Source organism: Pan paniscus, chromosome 15 (assembly GCF_029289425.2).
Source record: "Pan paniscus chromosome 15, NHGRI_mPanPan1-v2.0_pri, whole genome shotgun sequence".
NCBI classification, from domain to species: domain Eukaryota; kingdom Metazoa; phylum Chordata; class Mammalia; order Primates; family Hominidae; genus Pan; species Pan paniscus.
Window position 1 is genome coordinate 106,300,442 of NC_073264.2, and position 21,520 is coordinate 106,321,961.

At 48.1% G+C, this 21,520-nt stretch overlaps 2 long non-coding RNA genes across 8 annotated transcripts in view; one reads left to right on the plus strand and one right to left on the minus strand.

Moving 5' to 3' along the window:
- LOC103784165 (uncharacterized) overlaps positions 1-16,694 on the minus strand; it is a 38,504-nt gene extending 21,810 nt beyond the window's left edge. For 3 of the 6 annotated variants that reach the window (XR_004666365.3, XR_609774.6, XR_010109845.1), the window contains exons 1-3: positions 16,556-16,694; positions 6,155-7,170; positions 5,111-5,201 (exon numbers count right to left, since the gene is read on the minus strand). This is a non-coding gene — a long non-coding RNA (uncharacterized LOC103784165). The remainder of the gene's footprint in view (positions 1-5,110; positions 5,202-6,154; positions 7,171-16,555) is intronic. The other 3 variants (XR_008621003.2, XR_010109844.1, XR_004666366.3) reach the window with 2 other exon arrangements.
- Positions 16,695-17,225: 531 nt separating this feature from the next.
- On the plus strand, positions 17,226-21,391 carry LOC117975914 (uncharacterized). 2 transcript variants are annotated; one of them, XR_004666371.2, is made up of 4 exons: positions 17,226-17,361; positions 19,048-19,138; positions 20,627-20,806; positions 20,907-21,391. It is a non-coding gene; the product is annotated as an uncharacterized LOC117975914 (long non-coding RNA). The 2 variants fall into 2 exon arrangements; XR_004666372.2 differs by lacking the exon at positions 19,048-19,138.
- The last annotated feature ends 129 nt before the right edge of the window (positions 21,392-21,520 follow it).

Here is a 21,520-nt window from a genome sequence, read left to right on the forward strand (position 1 = left end):
CTGTGAAGCATTTGTTAAAGGAATGAAGAAATATGACGTGGTTAGCTAGTCTCTGAGGCCGAGCTCTGGAGTAAAATTCCTTTCCCCATTCAGAGGAAAGGATCCACCCACTAAGAGGTGGGAACATCTACAAGGCATAGAGGTGCAGGGATGAGCTACACAGGACAAAACCGTTCCAGTATCCCATTCACTAAGCCCTCTCATTCTTTCTCAGCTACACCAGAGGTGTGCTGGCATCTTGACCTCAGTCAGTGAGGGCCACTGAGTGCATGTCTCGGCTGTCTAACCAAGCAAACCAGTGACCCCTCCTCACTGGTGAGCAATCACCCACAGGCCAGCAGCTCCAATAAGGAAATACACGTGGATAAGCGTGACCGGATCCACCCTTGGAAGCTGCTATGGACTGAATATTTGAATCCCCCCAAATTCATATGTTGAAGTCTTCACCTCCAAGGTGATAGCCTTAGGAGGTGAGTTGGGGAGGTGAATACATCATAAGGGCACAGCCTTCCTGAGTGGGTTTAGTGCCTTTTAAAAGAGGCCCTAGGAAGCTGTTCACCCTTGGCCACGTGAGGACGGAGTGAGAAGGCACTGTCTATGAAGAACAAGCCCTCAACAGACACGGAATCTGCCAGCATTTTGATCTCAGACTTTCAGCCTCCAAAACTGTGAACAATAAATATCTGTTGTTTATAAACCACTTAGTCTATGGTAGCCTCTTAAAGCAGACCAAACAGACGAAGAGAGAAGCCATCCCCACAGTCAACCCAAGGGTTTCTACCCATATGAATTTTGGGGTGTCAACCATCTCTCACTGGGTTTAGACTTTATATGTGTCCCCATGGGGCATGCTGGGCTCTGCCTTGAGTTACGAATCTAGAGGCAAAAAGGGATGCTGAGGCTGTTGTGAGAAGGGAGAATCCCCCAGCAAACAACTGCCTTGGGGGAGGTGATTACAGGGCAGGCATGAAGTTAGGGGTTGCATTCTGCAAGACTGCCCTTACTTCTGACACCCACTGTAGGTTTGGAGGGTTCCCAAGATCACTCTGTGGTTCAACAATTTACCAGAAGGGCCCATAGAACTCACTGAAAGCTGTTATACTCGTGTTTATGGTTTATTACAGCAAAAAGATACGGATTAAAAGCAGCCAAAGGAAGAGGCACTGGGGTCAGGGGCCAGGAGACACCATGTGCAAGCTTCTAGGTGTCCTCTCCCTACAGAGTTGCAGATGGTGTGACTTCTTGGTATTGATGTGTGACAGTCTGCATGGAGTATGGCCAAGCAGGGAAGCTCACTTGAGCCTCAGTGTCCAAAGTCTTTATTGGACTCCATGGTTGATTGCCTTTGTGGCCAACCTCAGTCTCTGGTCCCTCTGAACATTAGGCAATCCCATGTGACCTGAGACTCCCACCATAAATGACACTGTAAGCATAGACTGTCTGGTGTGGCCCAAAACCTCCACAGAAACAAAGACTCTCTTATTAGGCTGGACATCCTAAGGACCTGGAGATTAGCACCCAGGAGCTGAAGGCAAAGACCGGACTTCCTGCTGGGCAAGGTTAAAATCTGTACCACTCACCTGTCAAGCAAAGGAAGGCCAGTGTAGACACAGTCTACATGGGGGAGGAGAGGCAACTTTGCTAGCCAGGGAGTCTGGAGGGAGGTTGGAAGTTCAAGTTCATCAGACTCATTCCAACCCAGGTAATATTCTCATTCTGATTCTCAGGACCATATTCTTCCCCAGATGATGCAAACTTTCACATACATGACCTGGTGAGGCTCTAGATTCAGCTTTCCTTGGACTTCTGCAACCTCCAAGGCCAACTTGGGGTGACTTTCAACTAAGTCAGTGCTGAGGCTACACGAGGTAAGTGGTTAGGGCCATGATAGATGCTCCATTTTTGGTCATTTGTAAATGAAGACGTTTAGCAATAGGATTGGCACTGACTTTCATTAAGTTCCCCAGTGCAGGCATCAGCAGCTGCCCAATCCTCATTCCTCATAGTCATCATTCACACCTGTGCTAAAAAGGTGAGAGCAATGGCCACATTTCTTCACCATCCCCGGATCCAACACTCTGTACCAAGTGGCCTTGCAATGCTTCCTACCAATAGGGGTAGTCTCTTTCCCCATGTCTTGTATCTGGTGCGTGGACCCCAGAACTGTGTCCACAGAGTGTGTTAGACACGTCACATAACAGTCCCAGGACTGGATCTCAAGACCCCTTGAGCAAGTGCAGTCCTGTCCACTGAAAATTACAAAATGTTGTTGAAAGAAGATCTAAATGGAGAGATATCCCATGTTCATAGATTGGGCAACTCAACACGGTTAAGATAGCGATAATTCCCACATTCATCTACAGATTGATTGTGGTCCTTACCAAAATTCCAGCTGGCTTTGTTTTGTTTTCTTTGCTTTCCTAGAAATTGGCATGCCAATAAAGTACCCCAAATAGCCAAGATAATCTTTAAAAAAGGTCAAAGCTGGAAGACTCACACGTCCTAATTTCAAAACTTACTACAAAGCCACAGTAATCAAGACAATGTGGTACTAAAAATATGATAGACATACAGATAAATGGAAACGAACTGAAAATCCATAAGTAATCTTTTACATTTATGGTCAATCGATTTTTCAACAAGGAGCCAGCCCAGAGAATGCAAGAAAACACTCAAATCTTATATATTCCCTAAAGGACTTATATTAACAATATGTGTTGCCTGTATCATACAACTAAGTAAGAAGACAAACATCCCAATTTAAAATGGCTGAAAGATTTGAAGAGCTATTTCTCCAAAGGACATATTCAGATGCTTTCAGAAATGCTTGGCAACATTAGTTAATAGAGAAATGCAAATTATAACCACGAGATACCACTAGGCACACCCTGGGGTGCCTGTAATCAGAAAGACGGATGAGAGTTGGAGAGGCTGTGGAGAAGCTGGAACCCTCGCGCATTGGTAACAGGAATGGAAAATGGTGCAGCAACTGCTTTGGAGACAGTTTGGCAGGTTCTTGGATTGTTAAACATAGAGTCACCATATGGCCCAGCAATCCCACTCCTAGGTATCCACCCAAGAGAAATGGAAACATATCTGCACATAGAAACTTGTACATGAATATTTATAGCAGCTTTATTCATAGTAGCCTCCAAACTGGAAATAACCCAAGTGTCTATCCACTGGTGAATGGAGAAACAGTGTGGTCTATTCATGCAGTGGGATATGATATGGCAATAAAAAGGAACAAAGTTCTGATACATGGAATAACATCACATTATGCTGAGTGGAAGCCATCAGACACAAAAGACCACAGATCTTGTGATCCCACTGATACAAAATGTCCGGAAAAGGCAAATCTACAGAGACAGGAAATGAATGGAATGGTTCAGTCCCCGGGGACCATGGGTGGGAACAGGCAGTGACTGCAAGGGTGTGCAGCCTCCTTTTTGGGGTGACGGAGGTGTTCTAAGCTTAGCGTCGTTACCATTGCATGACTCTCCATTTGTGAAAAGTAATTGAATTGTATGCCAGAAATGAGTGCATTTTATCAGATGGGATCAGGCGTGTTCAGGGTGGTATGGCCGTAGATAAGAGTGTATTTTATGGTATGTGAAATATATGTTAATAAAGCTGGAAAGAAAGACAGGAAGGAAAGAGAGAAAGAAGAAGACGGGGCAGCGGTGATCACTCCTCCCTGTGTTCCTGCCGTGCTGCTATGGGAACGAGCCCAGGCTAGAGCGCTGAAGGATGAGAGGCATTGTGGCCCGGTCACTCCCATTGCCCCAGCTGACCTTCAGCCACCCCCAGAGGTGATAGTGAGACCACCCTAAACTAGTCAACCCTCAGCTGACCTGCCAGGTGGCCACAGGCTCATAAGCAAGTTCAGCAAAGACCAGGTCCAGATCAGCAGAACCCCAGCTGAGCCAGAGCCTCTCAAGCAACAGTAAGTGCCCACTTAATGTCTTCAGCCACGGAGGTGCACGGCTGTGACACAGCTCTGGCTAACTGATGCGCCACCCCAACAGCCCATCGCAGCATTTCATTGCAGACAACGCCAGGTGGTAATGTGGGTAAATGTTCGTAGGGGTGATACAGGCCATCGCATTCCATTTTCCATTAGAATGAGGCCCTCACCACGTTCGAGCCCAGTCTTGTGAACCAACCCCAGATTATCATAGAGTCGGACTCCGTTTTTGCTCTTTGACTGCTGACAACTTTCAGGTAAGCCCCTCCCCAGCAACCTTTTGCCCTGCGTCCGAGCAAGCCAATAAGAAATCCTGTGTTGTCTCTCCCTTGGCAGGAAGTTCAAACCGCTCAAGCTCCAGCCCCGGCCCCAGCCCCAATAAATACCAAAGCAATGCACGCCCTCTTTGCTCAGCCATTCGGGACCGGCTTGTGCCTGCCCTGCCTCCTCAGAAAGTTCATTATCTGAGCAACGCAACTTCCCATACACTCTGGGGGCGTGAGCCTTCTTCAGTCTCAACATCTGGACCCCTGGGTGAAGCAACTGCAGAATGCAGGTCGGGGTTCTCCACAGAGCACAGATCAGAGTCCTTCTCTTGGATGCACTCCTGATGCTCAGTGTGGATCAGCTCGGGTGCAGACAGGAAACAGAAACCACTCTGCGTGTTTCTAACAGAAAGGGCTTAATACAGAGAATCTGTACAGAATACAAGGGGATAGGGGTGTTGCTCAAAGATCCTGACCCATGGGAAGTAGCTACGACGCCTATAGGAGCCTGAGCTAGACATCCCACCTGCTGCACAGCCACGACCAGGGATGGGCTTTGGGTGGCCTCCACCCTGCAAATCCTCCATCATCTGAGCCTGAGCTCCTCTGCTACGATGTCACTTTGAGACAGCTGCTGCTGCTGCCAAGGTCAAGAGCAGAGTGGTCCTTCCTAGCCCCTGCATTCTAACCCCACACAAGTGCCTCCAAGTACAGAACCCCATGGAAATCCATCTGGCAGTGGGTCTGGGGAATGTCGTTTTCAGACTTCTAGCCCCAGTGGTATGGAGGAGAGTGAGAAGAGCTGGTAAGGGCTGAGTAGCCAGAAACAACACCTGCTATAAATCCTACAGCCACACAGGCAGAAAAATCAACTTACCACAAGGAGTGAAACAACAGCTGACCGCAAGCTTCTCCACAGCAATATGCAAGGCTGAAGGACAGCAGTGATTGAAGCATTTTATACCTGTCTTTTCAAACATGTCAGAATCCAGGTATTAGGGCACCTATGAGTTCTTATTTCTCACACACACACTTGTAAACTGGGCACGGTGGTGCACACCTGTGGTCCCAACTACTCAGGAGGCTGAGGCAGGAGGATCACTTGAGTCCAGGAGTTCGTGGCTGCAGTGAGCCATGATCATGCCACTGCACTCCAGCCTGGGTGACAGAGAAAGACCCCATCTCTAAAACAAACAAACAAACAAACAAACCCACTTGGTATTGAAATGTAACAGCAAAATTGAAGGGAAGCCGGTGTAGGAAATCCTGGATTGCCCAACAGTACCCTACACACACCCTTAGGCACAAGCAAAACAGGGACAAGAAAAGGGATTTTTTTTTTTTGAGACAAAGTTTTGCTCTTGTTGCCCAGGCTGGAGCACAATGGCACAATCTCAGCCCACTGCAACCTCCGCCTCCTGGGTTCAAGCGATTCTCCTGCCTCAGCCTTGCGAGTAGCTGGGATTACAGGCAACCCCCACCATGCCCGGCTAATTTTTGTATTTTTAGTAGAGACAGGGTTTCACTATGTTGACCAGGCTGGTCTTGAACTTCTGACCTCAGGTGATCCACCTGCCTTGGCCTCCCAAAGTGCTGGGATTACAGGTGTGAGCCGCCACGCCCAGCCGAAAAGGGAACTTTCATGAAAAGTAATTTGACGTTGATATTCATCCATTCGTGCATGCAGTATCTGCTGGGTGTCTGCAACATACCAGGTCACACCTGGGGACAGGACAGGGGAAATCCAGTCTGTCTCTGCCCTACTGGACCTTGGGTTCTGGGGGCAGACAGACAATAAACAGCTCCAGCAATGAGAGGCACCGTGGGGCTGTGAATCACAGAGACACTCCCGGGACCAGGGAGGGGTGCTGGGCAACAGGCAGAGGCTTTCAGACGCGAGGGAGCAGGCAAGTGCACTCACCTGGAGGCCAGCCTGGGAGGCCGCCCGAGGAGCCAGCAGGAGCCAGGGCAGGGTGGAGGTCGGGGAGCTGGACCGTGGGGTGACCTTTGAGGACTTGGGCTTTTTCTCTGAATAAGGTGGAAAAACACTGGAAGGTTCTGCTATTTCCAGAGGAGAGGAAGAAGGATGAGGAAGGTGAGGTCTCCCTGCCCCTCTAGCTGCTCAGGTTAGGAAGCACTTGGTCAGGAAAGGCCACTGTAAGGAGGACCCCTCTGTTTCCCATGCTTTGGGCCCTGAGGGGCTGCTCGGCCAGGGAACCGCGTGCAGAGAAAATTGACACTGAGCATCAGCTGCACTTCAATAATTTGGTTGAACTGCACGGAATTGCTGACAGGTGGCTGTTTTGACGAAAAAGAGGCAATTTCATACCATTCAATCAAGCAGGATGAAAGGCCACCCAGCTGCGGAGGTTAGGTGGGTGAGCAGAATGCGATGGACTGGGCCCTGGCCAGCAAGGACTGACAGGAGGGTGAGAACCAGGTGGGGGAAGTCGCCTCCTCGTCCCTCACTGTGGAGTTGCTTGACTCTGTCCAAAGTCCATTAGTTCAATGCCTGCAGCCATTTGTATTTAGACAACGGCACAAAAAGTGTCCTTTCACATGACACTCCATGCTATAGGACAGGAAGTCACACAGAACCCTCTTTCCATTTGTTGACACTCAGAGAAATCGCCCACAGGATGCCTGGAAAAGCCGTGAGGATGACGCTCGTGCAGAGCCAGGTGCAGGACCGGGAGCTGTTTCACAGGCAGCCCCGTGGCTCTGCCCCAAATCCCACAGCCTGCCTAGCGGGGTGGGGAAGACAGGAATGCCCGTACTGTAGTAGAAGTCAGCAGCTCTTTTTGGAAGTAGTTTGGCAGCGCTTATTCAAAATGCTTCATTGTCCTGCAACCTGGCAATTTCATGTCTAGGAAACAGCAGGTTGGCTTGGATGACTCAGGCAACACCTCCATCATTAGCAGAGCTCGTGTCAGTTTTCTAAAAGACAGAAGCCAGAACAAGTAAGGGAATTTAGCAAGGTTGTGGGATATAAGAGCATTAAACAAAAATCAACCGTATTTTTTTTTTTTTTTTTTTTTGGAGACAGATTTTTGCTCTTGTCGCCCAGGCTGGAGTGCAATGGAACGATCTCGGCTCACTGCAACCTCCGCCTCCCGGGTTCAAGAGATTCTCCTGCCTCAGCCTCCCAAGTAGCTGGGATTAGAGGTGCCCACCATCATGCCCAGATAATTTTTGTATTTTTAGTAGAGACAGGGTTTCACCATGCTGGCCAGGCTGGTCTCGAACTCCTGACCTCAGGTAATCCGCCTGCCTCAGCCTCCCAAAGTGCTGGGATTATAGGAGTGAGCCACCATGCCCAGATAAATCAATTGTATTTGTATTTACTTGCAAGAAACAATTGGAAATTGAGAAATTTTAAAACACCACCCACAAAGGCATCACCTAGTATGAAATACTAAGGATACATTTGACAAAAGAGACGTCAGGTGAATAAACTGAAAACTACGAAGCATGAACTGCACACCTAAAGATGGTTAAGATGGTACATCTTATAGTATGTGATTTTACCACAATAAAAAATTAAATAGAATAAAAGAACAGAAAACAAAACAAAAATCCCAAAATATTAACTGTGGTTGTTTCTGAGTAGTGGGATGATGGATTTTTCCCCCTTAGTTTCTGTATTTTGTCCTTTTCAAATCCTCTCTAATGCACAAGTGTTACTTTTGCAAAACAAAGTAGCAAATGTAAGCCACGTGTGCTCCTTTCTGCTTGCAGTATAATTTCACAAAGCCCTGACTCTTCCACAATGTGTAGCTCTCCAGAAAGATGCTTTGAAGACAAAGCAGAACAGAGCGCACAGCCCCCACATCTCTTGCCTGAGTCACTACATTCCTTCAAAGATAACATGACCCCTGCCAGGAGCAGTGCCTCACACCTGTAATCCCAGTGCTTTGGGAGGCCAATGTGGAATGATCATTTGAGGCCAAGAGTTTGAGACCAGCCTGGGCAACATGGCAAGACCCTGTCTCTATTTTAAAATTTTTATTTTTATTTTTGAGAGAGTCTAGCTCTGTCACCCAGGCTGGAGTGCAGTGGCAGGATCTTGGCTCACTGCAACCTCCGCAGTTCAAGCGATCTTGGGTTCAAGTGATTCTCCTGCCTCAGTCTCCTGAGTAGCTGGGATTACAGGCATGCCCCATCACACCCAGCTAATTTTTATATTTTTAGTAGAGATGGGGTTTCACCATATTGGCCAGGTTGATCTCAAACTCCTGACCTCAAGTGATCCACCTGCCTCGGCCTCCCAAAGTGCTGGGATTACAGGCATGAGCCACAGTGCTTGGCCTTAAAATTTTTTTTAAGTAGCTGGGCTTGGTGGTGCATGCCTAGCTGCTTGGGAGGCTGAGGCAGGAGGATCACTTGAGCTCAGGAGTTTGAGGTTACACAGTGAGCTATGATCAGACAACCCTGGAGAGTCGGCTCTGAGTCCCCTCATGGTCACCATGATTGTTGATTAAATTAAAAAAAAATCAATCACTGCATTCCAGCCTGGATGACAGTGCAAGACCCTGTCTCTAAAAAAAAAAAAAAAAAAAAAAAAAAATTATTGCCTCTTCCTACACATAAGATGACCAACATCTGAAGGGATTCGTGATGATGCCGCTGTCATCTATAAGCAGATGTACTCTACCACCAGACCTTGACGGGACTCTGCTTCAATGTCACACCCGAGCATGTTTGATGTGCTCTTGTGCATATTAAGCCCCGACTCCGTACACAAGCAGTGAGCTGAAACACTGTGTTGGAGCAGCCTGACAGAGCTGCTCCCAGGCTATAGGCCTCAATCTGTAGTCCTCAGTAAGACTTCAGAATAAAACTAACTTTAGTTATTTGAAAGCTTGATTTTTTCTCCTTTATTCAACAATCATGGCGACCATGAGGGAACTCCAAGCCAACTGCCCAGAGTTGTCCAAAACATCACCAGGACCCGGTGCCTTGGTACCAGCATGGGCCCTTTGAGTCCCTCTGGGTCCCAGTGGTTAAAGACCACTGAGTGAGTCTCTCCTCACACATAGCTGGTGGTCTTGAGATTTATTCACACATAGTTGCTACGACTCCTTGATGAAGGGGGAAGTTCTTCCTTGCGACTTCTGTTTCTTGAGAAGGGGATTTCTCCTAGCTGAAACACTAGGAAGAAATGATCACGTGAGGTGTCTGATTGGCTAGGTTGTGCCCGTGCTCCCCCTTTCTGTTTGACTCTGTAAGTAAAGCTCAGCAGGACAGAAGCTATTAAAAATCTATGAGAGTTTGACCTGAGTCAACTCCAAAGACCAGGAATATTTGCTCCTTCCAGCTGGATTCTGATTTGGCAACCCTCGGTGATTAGAGGGCTCATGAAGGTGTTGCAGGTGCAATCCTTGCAATGCACAGAGGCCTCATAGGAAATTCCTTGTCACAAGCAATTGACAATCGGCTCTTCTGAGGCCCCACAAGTTTTTAGATAACCAGAGGGAGAAACAGAGACAATGATTTAACACTGAAATGACCAAAAATTGCATTTTCAAACATTAAGGCATGCCAGGTTTTCTGGGACTGCAGCCAGCTACATACTATTGCCCATTCTTGTCCACTTGTTTAAACCGATGGATAAACAACATCAAGGAAAATTCAGAGCTCAAGCAACCAATCTGCAGCTACAGAGTTATTAACATGTAGAGTCTTCTAAGTTCTCTCTCTTTTTTTTCTTTTCTTTCTGAATACGTTGAATCTGCTGACTTTTCTTTTTTTTTTTTTTTTTGAGACAGAGTCTCGCTCTGTTGCCCAGGCTGGAGTGCAGTGGCACCATCTCGGCTCACTGTAAGCTCTGCCTCCCAGGTTCACGCCATTCTCCTGCCTCAGCCTCCCAAGTAGCTGGGACTATAGGCGCCCACCACCATGCCCGGCTAATATTTTCTATTTTTTTAGTAGAGACAGGATTTCACTGTGTTAGCCAGAACGGTCTCGATCTCCTGACCTCGTGATCCGCCCACCTTGGCCTCCCAAAGTGCTGGAATTACAGGCGTGAGCCACCACGCCCAGCCTGAATCTACTGACTTTTCTAGTGCTTTCCAGATAAAACTCATTGTTTATGGTGTTACTAGTTCAAGACTACCTGGAGATTTTGTTTTTCTTACAGAATTCAGCCAGTTCTAACTAAAATGTAGACACTGAATTTTTAACCCTAAACTCATGTAAAACTGAAAAATAAAAATAAAAAATAAAAGGGGTTTTAAAAATCAAACTGCCATGGAAACTGCTTTACCCAAAATTTGGGTTCACAGCCTTCATTATATTACTCATTAAAGCAAATAAAGTTTAGCCATGTGAACATGTCCCAATTTTGTCAGAAATGTAACTTGGGGCCAGGCATGGTGGCTCACACCTGTAATCCCAGCACTTTGGAAGGCCAAGGCGGGTAGATCACTTGAGGTAAGGAGTTCAAGACCAGCCTGACCAACATAGTGAAACCTCATCTCTACTAAAAATACAAATATTAGCTGGGCGTGGTGGTGGGTGCCTGTAATCCCAGCTACTCGGGAGGCTGAGGCACAAGATTCGCTTGAACCTGGGAGGTGGAGGTTGCAGTGAGCCAAGATTGTGCCACTGCACTCCAGCCTGGGCAAGAAGAGCGAGAGATTCTGTCTTAAAAAAAAAAAAAAGTGTAACTTGGATCCAAACATCTTTTATAAACCAGTGAGTTTCTTATTAGTGTCTCATGACTAAAACTCTAAAATGAAAGCTGTAAGACATTTGTGTGTGTGTATGTGTTTGATGTGTTTACAAATATGTACATTTATTATAACATATTATACATATTATATTATTTGTATAATATAATATAGTACATATTATAACAATATGTTGTGTCTATGTAGTACCAAATTACTTATAAATAAATGAGTGCTCATAAATTAGTAAGCCCAAATATTTTTGAAGTTCATCTGACTTAAGTAAATCTCTAAGAAATAAGATGGGTTTGAAATTAGTGGTAAAATAAGAGATAGAAATGTCTTCGGAATTGTCAGCATACGTTTTTGCCTGGGTTGAGTGGTCAGACGGGTTTATATGAGCTAATAAATATTTAAGATGTCAGGGTTTAGCATGAAGGCTATAAAACTATAAACCCAGCCAGAAACAGAATGATCTTTATGTAATTTTTTATAAGAAAAATTATTTCATATTGTTGGTTTAATAAAAACAGCTAAATCTTCTGAGTTATCAGAAAAATAGCCATATATATTTAACTTTAATGTTCTTACTTAGGTGAACACCTAATATTCACAGGCTGTTAAAATGGTTAGCAGGAAAATAACTTATAAAATGATGATTCACTTTGTCTAATATCTCAGTTTTTATAATTAATCTAGCCAAAGACCTTATCTTGAGGGTCTAGAAAAGCAATTTACTAAATAAGTAAATGTCAATGGGATAAATGCCTATAAATAAACTTTTCATGTTTGAAATCTTAAATTAAATGTCTCCATTTCCAACTAAGAAAAATTATGTTACATGTTTCTAAAAATTATAATATAAGCTGTGCATGGTGGCTCATGCCTGAAATCTCAGTACTTTGGGAGGCTGAAGCGGGCAGATCACCTGAGGTCAGGAGTTCAAGACCAGCCTGGCTGACATGGCAAAACCCCATCACTACAAAAATACAAAAATTAGCTGGGCATGGTGGCATACACCTGTAGTCCCAGCTATTTGGGAGGCTGAGGTGGGAGAATCACTTGAACCTGGGAGAAGGAGGTTGCAGTGAGCCGAGATCATGCCACTGCACTCCAGCCTGGGTGATAGAGCGAGACTCCATCTCAAAAATAAAATTATAATATGGTTCTCATCAATAAAATTCTAATATGTGACAGACAATTCAAGATTTCTGGCTTCCTAGGTTTTCACTAAATTTAAGTTTACTAAGAGTTAAAAATTCTAATTTATATATGATTCTGTATATAAATGCGCCTAAAATGTGTTTTTAATTTAAAAATTATTTAAAAGGCATAAAAATATTTTATTAAGAAAAAATAATTTTTGTCTAATTTTCAGGTTTTTTTAAAATATGAAACAAAATTAAAAGAAGCCAGCAGTAGGAGGGAGAGATGTAAAGAAGCTTACGGATATGAAGTTGTATTTTTGGTAAGAAAAGTTTAAAAAAGAGAGAGAGAATAATTTTGTATGAGAAAGAATCTTGTATGGTGAAGTTTTTGTCCTAAAGGAAAATGACTGATTATAAGACAAAGCAAAAAGTCCACACATAACTTAAATGGCCTGTGTAAATTGTGATAAGGTTCATGAAAAGAAAATTTTATAAAAGGAAATTTGTATGTGATTAAGTTAGCTATAATTTTGAATAATTATTTATAACAATCTTTCTAAGGTTTGAGTTTTGATATTAAAAATACACTACTACAAAACTAAAGATTGGTTCCCTGTATTAGAACAAAGTTTTCTTAAAGTCTGGATTTGCTCTTAGTAAAATTATAAGAGGTTTTGATTCTTATCTGTTTCTTTTTTTAAACTTCTCAAATTTACATATCAGAAGTTCAACTTTTGCCATGTGATCTGCAGCCATGTATCATTGCCTTCTGTTCCTTTTCCCTTGAAAAGGTATATCTTTTTGTTTGGCTAGGATTATAACTCTCTCCTTCAATCTTTTCATCAACTCCTGTTCTAACTTTGCTATTGTGGTCTGATGCTTAAGTGCTTATCTTCACAGTTTAGAAAGCAATGTTTCCTCCAGTATAACTGGATTCTGTGCTGTTGGCTTTTCTTTTTGTTTCCTTTCTTTTTCAGACATGGTCTCACTTTGTCACCAGGCTGGAGTGCAGTGGCTTGATCACATTTGGCTTTTCTTTTTCTGTGTGTGTGTGTGTGTGTGTGTGTGTGTGTGCAGATAGGGTCTTGCTATATTGATCAGACTAGTTTCAAACTCCTGGCCTCAAGGGATCCTCCTACCTCAGCTTCCTAAAGTGTTAGAATTACAGTGTGAGCCACTGTGCCTGGTTGGCTTTTCTTAATATGTCTGAATTGTTCAGTGTAACCAGGATACTTCCCACGCCGTTTCTAAGAGCCATGTATTCCCCCGTTCAAGGTACTAGTTTTCTTGTTTACACTCTCCTAGAATGTAGTGTACACTGATTACCCTGGACGCATTCTTCCTGTGTCAGATTAAGTACAAATGCCCTTTCTTAATGAGGTTGATTTCTAGGTTACCTAAATGGGCTTCCCATAAGGAGAAGCAATCACACATTACAGGAGGTTTTTCTTTACCTTTTTAGTAACTGGCCTAAATCACGCACACACACAAGATTTTACATTTTGTCGTGATAATTTCTGTGTTGTCTTTATTAGTTTTTTGATTACTTAGAAGAACTGAGCTTTGAAAGGGTTAAGGCTTTTACATCCATGTAACTTTTGTATTGCCTTTGAGGTCTTAATTATCACTCTGGTTAAACAAATAACTATTATTTTTCAATGACCTGTGATTCTGTTTTGATCAAGTGCTTTAAACCTTTTGACATTTTTTACAGGCCTCTCCAGGACCAAAATCCTGAATTAAGCCTTTTTGAATTACATGATTAGACTTATGTGGTAAACTGTATGGGAAACACTGTCAAATGGTAAGTGATGCTAGACCTTCTTTCAATTACATTTATGGGTATATTATTGATATCAATGTTCCAAAATTATGTAAATTTAAAAAACCAAATATCAGTCATAACTTTGTTATATTAAAACCTGTTCTAAACCTATGTTTACATCGATATGTTATTAATGTGAGTATTTTAAAGACTGCGTAAAATTTATAAAAGCTGTATAGTCCTCATGTGACACAGTCAGTCATGATTCTTATTGTTATCTTAAAATGCTGCAGGTAACACAAATAACTACATTTCCTTGTAATGTGGGAACTTTTATCAAATTTTAACTATGACTAATCTAAGTTTTGTCATTCAAAGTTATTGTTCTAAATTCTTCTCTACAAACATTTACAATCAGCTCTAGTCCAAAATTTCTTTTCATAAAAAAGACTCTAATTAAAGTGTGAGTACAGAAAAAGGGGAAAAATAGTACAATTAATATAAAAATAGGCCGTCTCAAAAAAAGAAAAGAACACAGATCTTCTCAACATCATTAATCATTAGAGAAATGCAAATCAAAACCACAGTGAGATACCATCTCCCACCCAATAGGATGGTTGTTATTAAAACAAAACAAAACAAGTTAAGTCTGTGGATAAATTGGAACCTTTGTGCGCTGCTGGTGGGAATGTCGTCTTGGAAAGAGGTACGGCAGTTTCTCAAAAAAGTAAAAGCAGAATGACCCCAGAATGGATCCCACAATTTTGCTTCTGGGTGTACTCCCAGCAAAACCAAAAGGAGGGTCTCAAAGGGCTGTTTGCACAGTCATGCTCCTAGCAGCATTAGGCACAGTAGCCAGGGGCCATCAACAGATGACTGAATAAGCCAAGTGTGGTCTGTGCATCCCAGGAACTATGATTCTGCCTTAAAAAGGAAGGAAATTCTGCCATATGCAACAGCGTGGATGAACCTTGAGAACATGAAGTCAAGGAAAATAAGCCAGGCTCGGAAAGACAAACACTGCTTGACTCCACTCACACGAGGCATCCAGTCAAACTCATAGAGACAGGCAGTAGAATGGTGGATGCCGGGGCTGCCGGGAGAAGGGAATGGGGAGTTGGTGTTTAATGGGGACAGAGTTTCAGATTTGCCAGATGAAAAACTTCTGGAGACCCAGTGTCATCAGCAATGTGAATGGACTTAGCGCTGTGGAATTATACACTTAAAAATGGTTAAGAGAGGCCGGGCGCAGTGGCTCACGCCTCTAATCCCAGCACTTTGGGAGGCTGAGGCGGGTGGATCATGAGGTCAGGAGATCGACACCACCCTGGCTAACACGGTGAAACCCTGTCTCTATTAAAAATACAAAAAAAAAAAAAAATTAGCCGGGCGTGGTGGTGGGTGCCTGTAGTCCCAGCTACCCGGGAGGCTGAGGCAGGAGAATGGCGTGAACCCGGGAGGCAGAGCTTGCAGTGAGCTGAGATGGGGCCACTGCACTCCAGCCTGGGCGAAAGAGCGAGACTGCATATCAAAAAAAAAAAAAAAATGGTTAAGAGAGATATTTTATGTGTATTTATCACAATTGAAATTTTTTTAGGCCAGGTGCAGTGGCTCATGCCTGTAATCCCAACACTTTGGGAGGCCGAGGTAGGAGAATCACTTGAGGCCAGGAGTTTGAGACCAGCCTGGGCAACATAGGAAGACCCCCATCTCTACAAAAAATTAAAAATTAGCTGGGTGTGGTGGCACACACCTGTAGTGTCAGCTAGTCGGGAGGTTGAGGCTGGGGCAGGAGGATCCTTTGAGCCTAGGAGGTAGAGGCTGCAGTGAGCCATGATCACACCACTGCACTCCAGCCTGGGCAAGAGTGAGACCCTGTTTCAAAAAAAAAAAAAGAAAAGAAAAGAAAGAAATTTTTAAAGGCAAACCATGATGATTGCACAACAATTGGATGTACTTAATGCCACCAAACTGTACACTTAAGAATGTTTAAAATGGGGCTGGGAGCCGTGGTTCACTCCGATAATTCCAGAACTTTGGGAGGCTAAGGCAGGAGGATCACTTGAGGACAGGAATTCAAGACCAGCCTGGGCAACATAGGGAGAACTCATCTCTACAAAAAAGTTTTTAGAAAATTAGCTGGGCCCGATGGTGCGTGCCTGTAGTCCCAGCTACTCCAGAGGCTGAGGTGGGAGGATCCCTTGATCCCAGGAGGACAAGGCTGAAGCGGACTATGACCGTGCCACTGCCCTCAAGCCTGGGTGACAGAGGCCACCTTGTCTCAAAAAAAAAAAAAAAAAAAAAAAAAGCACAAAATATCTCTCTGAACCATTTTTTTTTTTTTTTTTTTGATATGCAGTCTCGCTCTTTCGCCCAGGCTGGAGTGCAGTGGCCCCATCTCAGCAATCTGCGGCAGTGTGCTTGCTCCGTGAACCTGCGCACTGCCCTGCGAGGCCCCACAGCCCGGTGGCCTCCCCCGTGGTGGCCTTGTCTGGTGCCTGGTCCATGCCATGCGTGGCTGTGCAGCTGCAGCCCTCCTAGGCCTGGGACCCTCGCGGGGGGCGCTCCAGGTCGCTGCACCGAAGGGCACCTGCATTGGAAACTAGTGGCTTTGCCGGGCGCCTTCCCAAGGGACTGGTGCATTTGCCTTCCTTCTGCAGGGTCTGCACCCCACCCTCATCCCACCATCCACAGTGGGCAGGGGCGCTCGTTCTGAGGGGCTCGCCGCACTAGCTCACCACACAGTCCGTTCTCTTGCCCCCTTGGCGGGGCGTCTGCCTGTAGCTTCGGAAGGTTTCCGTTTCCCCAGGCCTTGCCGTGGCGCCAGGTTCCCAGCCTGAAGCCGGTGGGCCCCTCGGTGGGCCGGCTCGGGTCTTCGCTGAGCTCAGAGAAATGCTGTCTTTCATGTAATGTTCTCACCTCCGTCTGTCCCTCCCTTTCCCTCTGCAGCTCCTGGTACTCAGAGGCTGTGTGCCGAGTCTCCTCTCCCCGTCCCCGGCTCCAGGCCCTCGTGTGAGTCTCGGCACTCGCTCCCGTCCCCCCACCCCCGCGCCGTTCTTCTGTTTTGCTGCCCGGTTGCTCTTTGGGACCTCAGGGATCCGGCTCCAGGAAAGCCATTTTGTGCCGCCCTTTGATCACGTCAAATGAGCGTCTTTGACGATGAGCCAAGCGCCTGGCCACTCCTCTGCGGCTGCACGCTGTGGGTCCCGGCAGGGCCTATCTCTGGCTACCGAGCCCCTCGGGGCTGTTGTGGTCTCGGGGGCTCCTGGCCTCCATGATGAGTGTGTCCTTGCCAGCTCTCGGGGTCAGGCCCCCTTGGGCCACCCCAAACCTGTGATGGACAAGGAAGCGACCTGGCCATTCCATCAGAGCAAGGATGCCGGATGCTGCAGCCCCAGAGGCCTCTCGGCAGCCTTTTCCAGCCCCCTCCGTGCTTCTAGAATCCTCCTCACCATTTGGGCTTCCTTCTTCCGCAGAAGGCTTTCAAGCAGACGCTTCCTGGTTCCCAGATCAACAGCAGGATAACAATATTGCAGCTGAACAGGTGACCCCCCACAGGCCACACCTTCTAGCCTAGAGCGAGCTTCCTAGGGCCCCTGCCTCTGCCCCTACACGTGCTCCACAGCGCCACTCTGCCCAGAGGAGAAGCCCCCGGTGCCGCCTAGCTGCCGCCCTGGCCCCCTGGCCCAGAGCCGCACTGACACCACTGTCCCCAGCAAGCCCTCCCGTGGCTCCATGCCTCCTGCCGGCTGCCCTCCTCTCAGAACGCCACCCCAAGACTCACATCCTAGCCCCTGAATCCACCAGGGCTGGGGAACCATGAGGAATGTCACAGGGCAGGTCCCATCCTCCCGGGCCTCAGTTTCCCCTTTTGTATAAAGGTCTTCAAGTCCTGGCATCCAGATGCTGTCCATCCGAGACCTCACAGGTCCCTGCTGACCTCAGGGGCTCCTTGGAAGACCCTGGGTCTGGGGGTCTGATGGGGAAGGGGTGAGCCCTGTGGGTCTTGGGACAGCTGGAGTTGGGCCTGTGGCCACCATGAGGCCCACACCACCCAGCTGCTGCTGCCTGGCCTGCAGGGGTTAATGGGTCTGGCCCCCCCAGGGACCAGGCTCCTTTGTGGAGCTTCCTCTCTGCACCCTGGGGCCTGGTTTCTTCGGAGACGCAGCTGTCAGAGCTGTCGCCAAGCAGAACCAGCAGACGCAGTCCCAGGGGCCGAACAGCAAGGACGCAGCAGGGGACCCTGGCAGCAGTGGGTGCGGGAGGTGCTGCTTCACCACCTGAGAGGGGCTCTGCACCCACAGCAGGCCCCTGCCATGACTTGGTCCCAGGCTGGGTCAGACAGCGCAGTCAGGACGCACCCCTCGGGCCAGGCCAGGCAGGGCCGACCCTTTGCTCCCTGCTCTGACAGTGCGGAATGAGAAGAGGCGGGAGTCTCCAGGGCATGTGCGCACACGGCCCCGCCCACGCCGCCTAGCCTGCAGGTTGGCCTTTGTGCACAGGTCACTCTGCCTGGAAAGTGGTGGCAGGGGTGGTGGCACGGCTCCCTGTAACCCTCTGCCTGAGTGAGCGCCTGCTGCCCAGGGCCGCCTCAGCCAGGCACCCCCCGGGGCTGCAGTGGCCACCTCAAAGTTCCCTCTGCATCCAGACCCTTCCCATCCGAGCCACACAGCCAACAGCCATGTAGCCTCTGGGCCCAGCTGGGAGCAGCTCCAAAGTGTGGGGAACAGGCCCTGCCCCGCCAGTCCCCAGCACATGCCTCGGAGCCTGGTGTCCCCCAAGCTCACTGCCCACCAGGCTTGGGGAGGCCCAGGTGCTCATTTTGGGGACATGTGCCCCAGTGACAGAGGAGCTCTCCCTCTGTACGGCAGGTCACAGCCCCAGACCTGTCAACAGGAAGAGCAAAGAGTGGAGGCAGCGGGGAGACTGGCCGTCGGGGGCCCCCGCTTAATGGCAGTGCAGGACACAGCGGGCTCCAGGAACTCGGCAGCCAAGACGGGTAGCAGGGGACACCTGCATGTCCTGAGGGGCAAACAGGAGTGGCACAGGTCCCAAGCCCAGCGGCCAGAGTAGGGGTGACCACCGGGGTTCCTGCAGCCACAGCCAGAGGGGCCCCAGGGGCCTAGCACCAGCCTGGGGGTGCCAGGGAGCCTGCCTTTCTTCGCTAGATTTACTGACCACACAGCGCCCTCTCTGGGGGCAGCCACTCACCCACCCACCCACCCACAAGGGAACAAGGCTTTGGTGGCAGCAGGATGGACCCTGAGGCCTAACCCTCACTTGTGGACCCTGGCCTCTGCATAGCAGACTCTGTGAGGCAGGTGAGTGGCACTCAGGAGGTGTGGAGGTGGCCTAGGGTCTGAGGGCAGGGACTGCCAGGCTCACCCCAGGGGGTTGGGCCAGAACCTAGCCCGGCTTCATGACCCCACCATGGGGGCAGTAGCACTGAGATGAAGAAGAGCCCCATCGTCTGCCCTGACATGGCGTGAGACAGCAAGCAGGAAGCCTGCTGGCCGGGCCTGGACCTCTTGGCACTGCCATCCACATGGGCTGGCCGTGGCCAGGCACCAGCCAGGCCTGAAAAGGTGCAAGGTCCCCTAAGTGGGGGGTTATGACTGAGTATGGGGTGGAGGGAGGCCATGAACTCCCAGTGGGCTCAGGACACTGGATGGCGAGCTCAGGGTGGGGGGCGGCAGGCCCACCCACCATGGACACACGCAGGCAACTGCAGAGGCTCTCAGCTCAACCCATGCACACTTGGTGCATGCATGATCCCTGAGTGCCACCCTTCCACCTCCAACAGCCACACACCCTTACACAGGCATGGAGGCCAGACTACGTCCTGTGAGACTCCAAGCCAGATGCATCTCCCGGAGGTTACAGGGGCTTCCCCAGAATCTGGGGAACACATTGGCACAGCCAGGAAGGGCCAGGCCTGTGGGACACTTCCTGCAGAACTGGGCGACCCAGCCCCACCTATGACACCCGCTATACCTGCCGCACCTACTCACTGCTCACCCTATGCCTGATGGGCTCCTGTGGGCCTCAGGACAGCCCCTGCCAGGCCCTTGCCTGGGGCCCCCTCCTCAGCTGCTGATGCTATTTTCTATCTCTTGTCCTGGGGGGCAGCCTGGATCATTTCTTCTCACCTGTCTTCTAGTTCACAAATTCTCTCTTTAGCAGTGTCTAAGCATGGCTGCCAAACTACTTCTGGAGTGTTTGGTTTGAAGGCTGTCTATTTTTTTCCATTTCTAGAAGTTCTACTTGGTGCTAGGTTGAAGTTTGTTTGGCCTATCAGCTTTTCCAAGCCGTCTTTGAGCACAGCAAGCTTTTTACAATCCATGTCTGAGAATTCCAGTACACTCAGATGCCTCTGCACGCATTTCTCATGGCTTTCGATCATGGTGCCAGGTTCCCCTGTGTGCTTGGTTTGATTGTGGTCTACTCACTGACCTGGAAAACTCATTCATGAGGTGTACAGACGTCTAGGACAAAGGTGATTTGCATTTGGTTCTACCAGGAACCTAGGGAACTGCAAGTTAGGTAAACACCGTTTAAAAGGAAACTCAAAGCCTGCCGTCTTTTTGGCCAACCTGGTAGTGGGAACATGGGCTTCAGGTCCACACGAGTCATGGTGTACATGACTCCTCAGTGGCTGCCCTTCTGCCTGAACTGCCTGGCCAACCCCTTGGGGCCATGGCAGGAGGTGGGTTTAACCCTTGCCCCCACCCTGAGGGCACAAGCCTTGGGCTTGTGAGCAACCGATGGCAAGCAGGGTCTCCTACCAGCTCCTCTGTGTGTCCCTGCAGACCTGGCTCAATACAATGGAGAAGCTGATGGGAGGACTCCAGCCGGAGTGAGGGAGACCGCCCCTCTAGTGCACACCATAGCTCATTTGCATGGCTTCCTGGAGTCCACAGCAGCAGTGCTCAACAACAGACATCCAGAGTAACTTCTGCAGCAACCAGCGGGTCTTAAGGAATTACCAGGTCAACATTTTTATTCGTTCATTCATTCATTCGTTCTGCCTGTGCAAGGCAGCCTCACTCCCAGGCTGTCAGCAGGACTTTTTTCTTCTCTTTTGTACAGATCTGGTTCTTGGCTTTGCTCCTTGACTCAGTTGACCTCCTACCCCTCACAGCAGGGTAAAGACTTGCACATCACTGACAGGCGGCTCGGAGTCAGCCTTGGAGTCGGCCTTCCATGCCCAGCCCTGAGGCCACCATGCCACGTTCCAGTTGGCTCAAGCAGTGAGAGGCAAAACCAGCTCCAGGGCCAGGTGGAAGGGCTGCTTCTCTCCTGCCTCCATCAAATGCTGACCTTGCCTCTGAATGACCAAGCAAAACAAAGGAATAAATGAATGAATAAAAATTTTGACCTGTTAATTCCTTAAGACCTTGATACGTATTCGTGGGTAAGCAATTTTATACTATTTTATAAAACTGTTTTCAGCTGCTTGTAGTCAGGGTCGGGTGCCAGGCACCTAGACACCCCCCTCCCCATTCCCAGGAAGGTTTTGGCCAAACCTGCATCCACCACCTTGGCATGCCAATGCATTCGAGGCCCCGGCAGGCCCTGACTCAACAGAACCGTCTCGCCCTCCACAGCCACCACAGCCACGTGGGCCAATACCCAGCGCGTGCCCCACTGCCCCAAGCCTCTCTGCCGGCGTGGCTCTCCCCCAACCTCACTCTCAATACAAA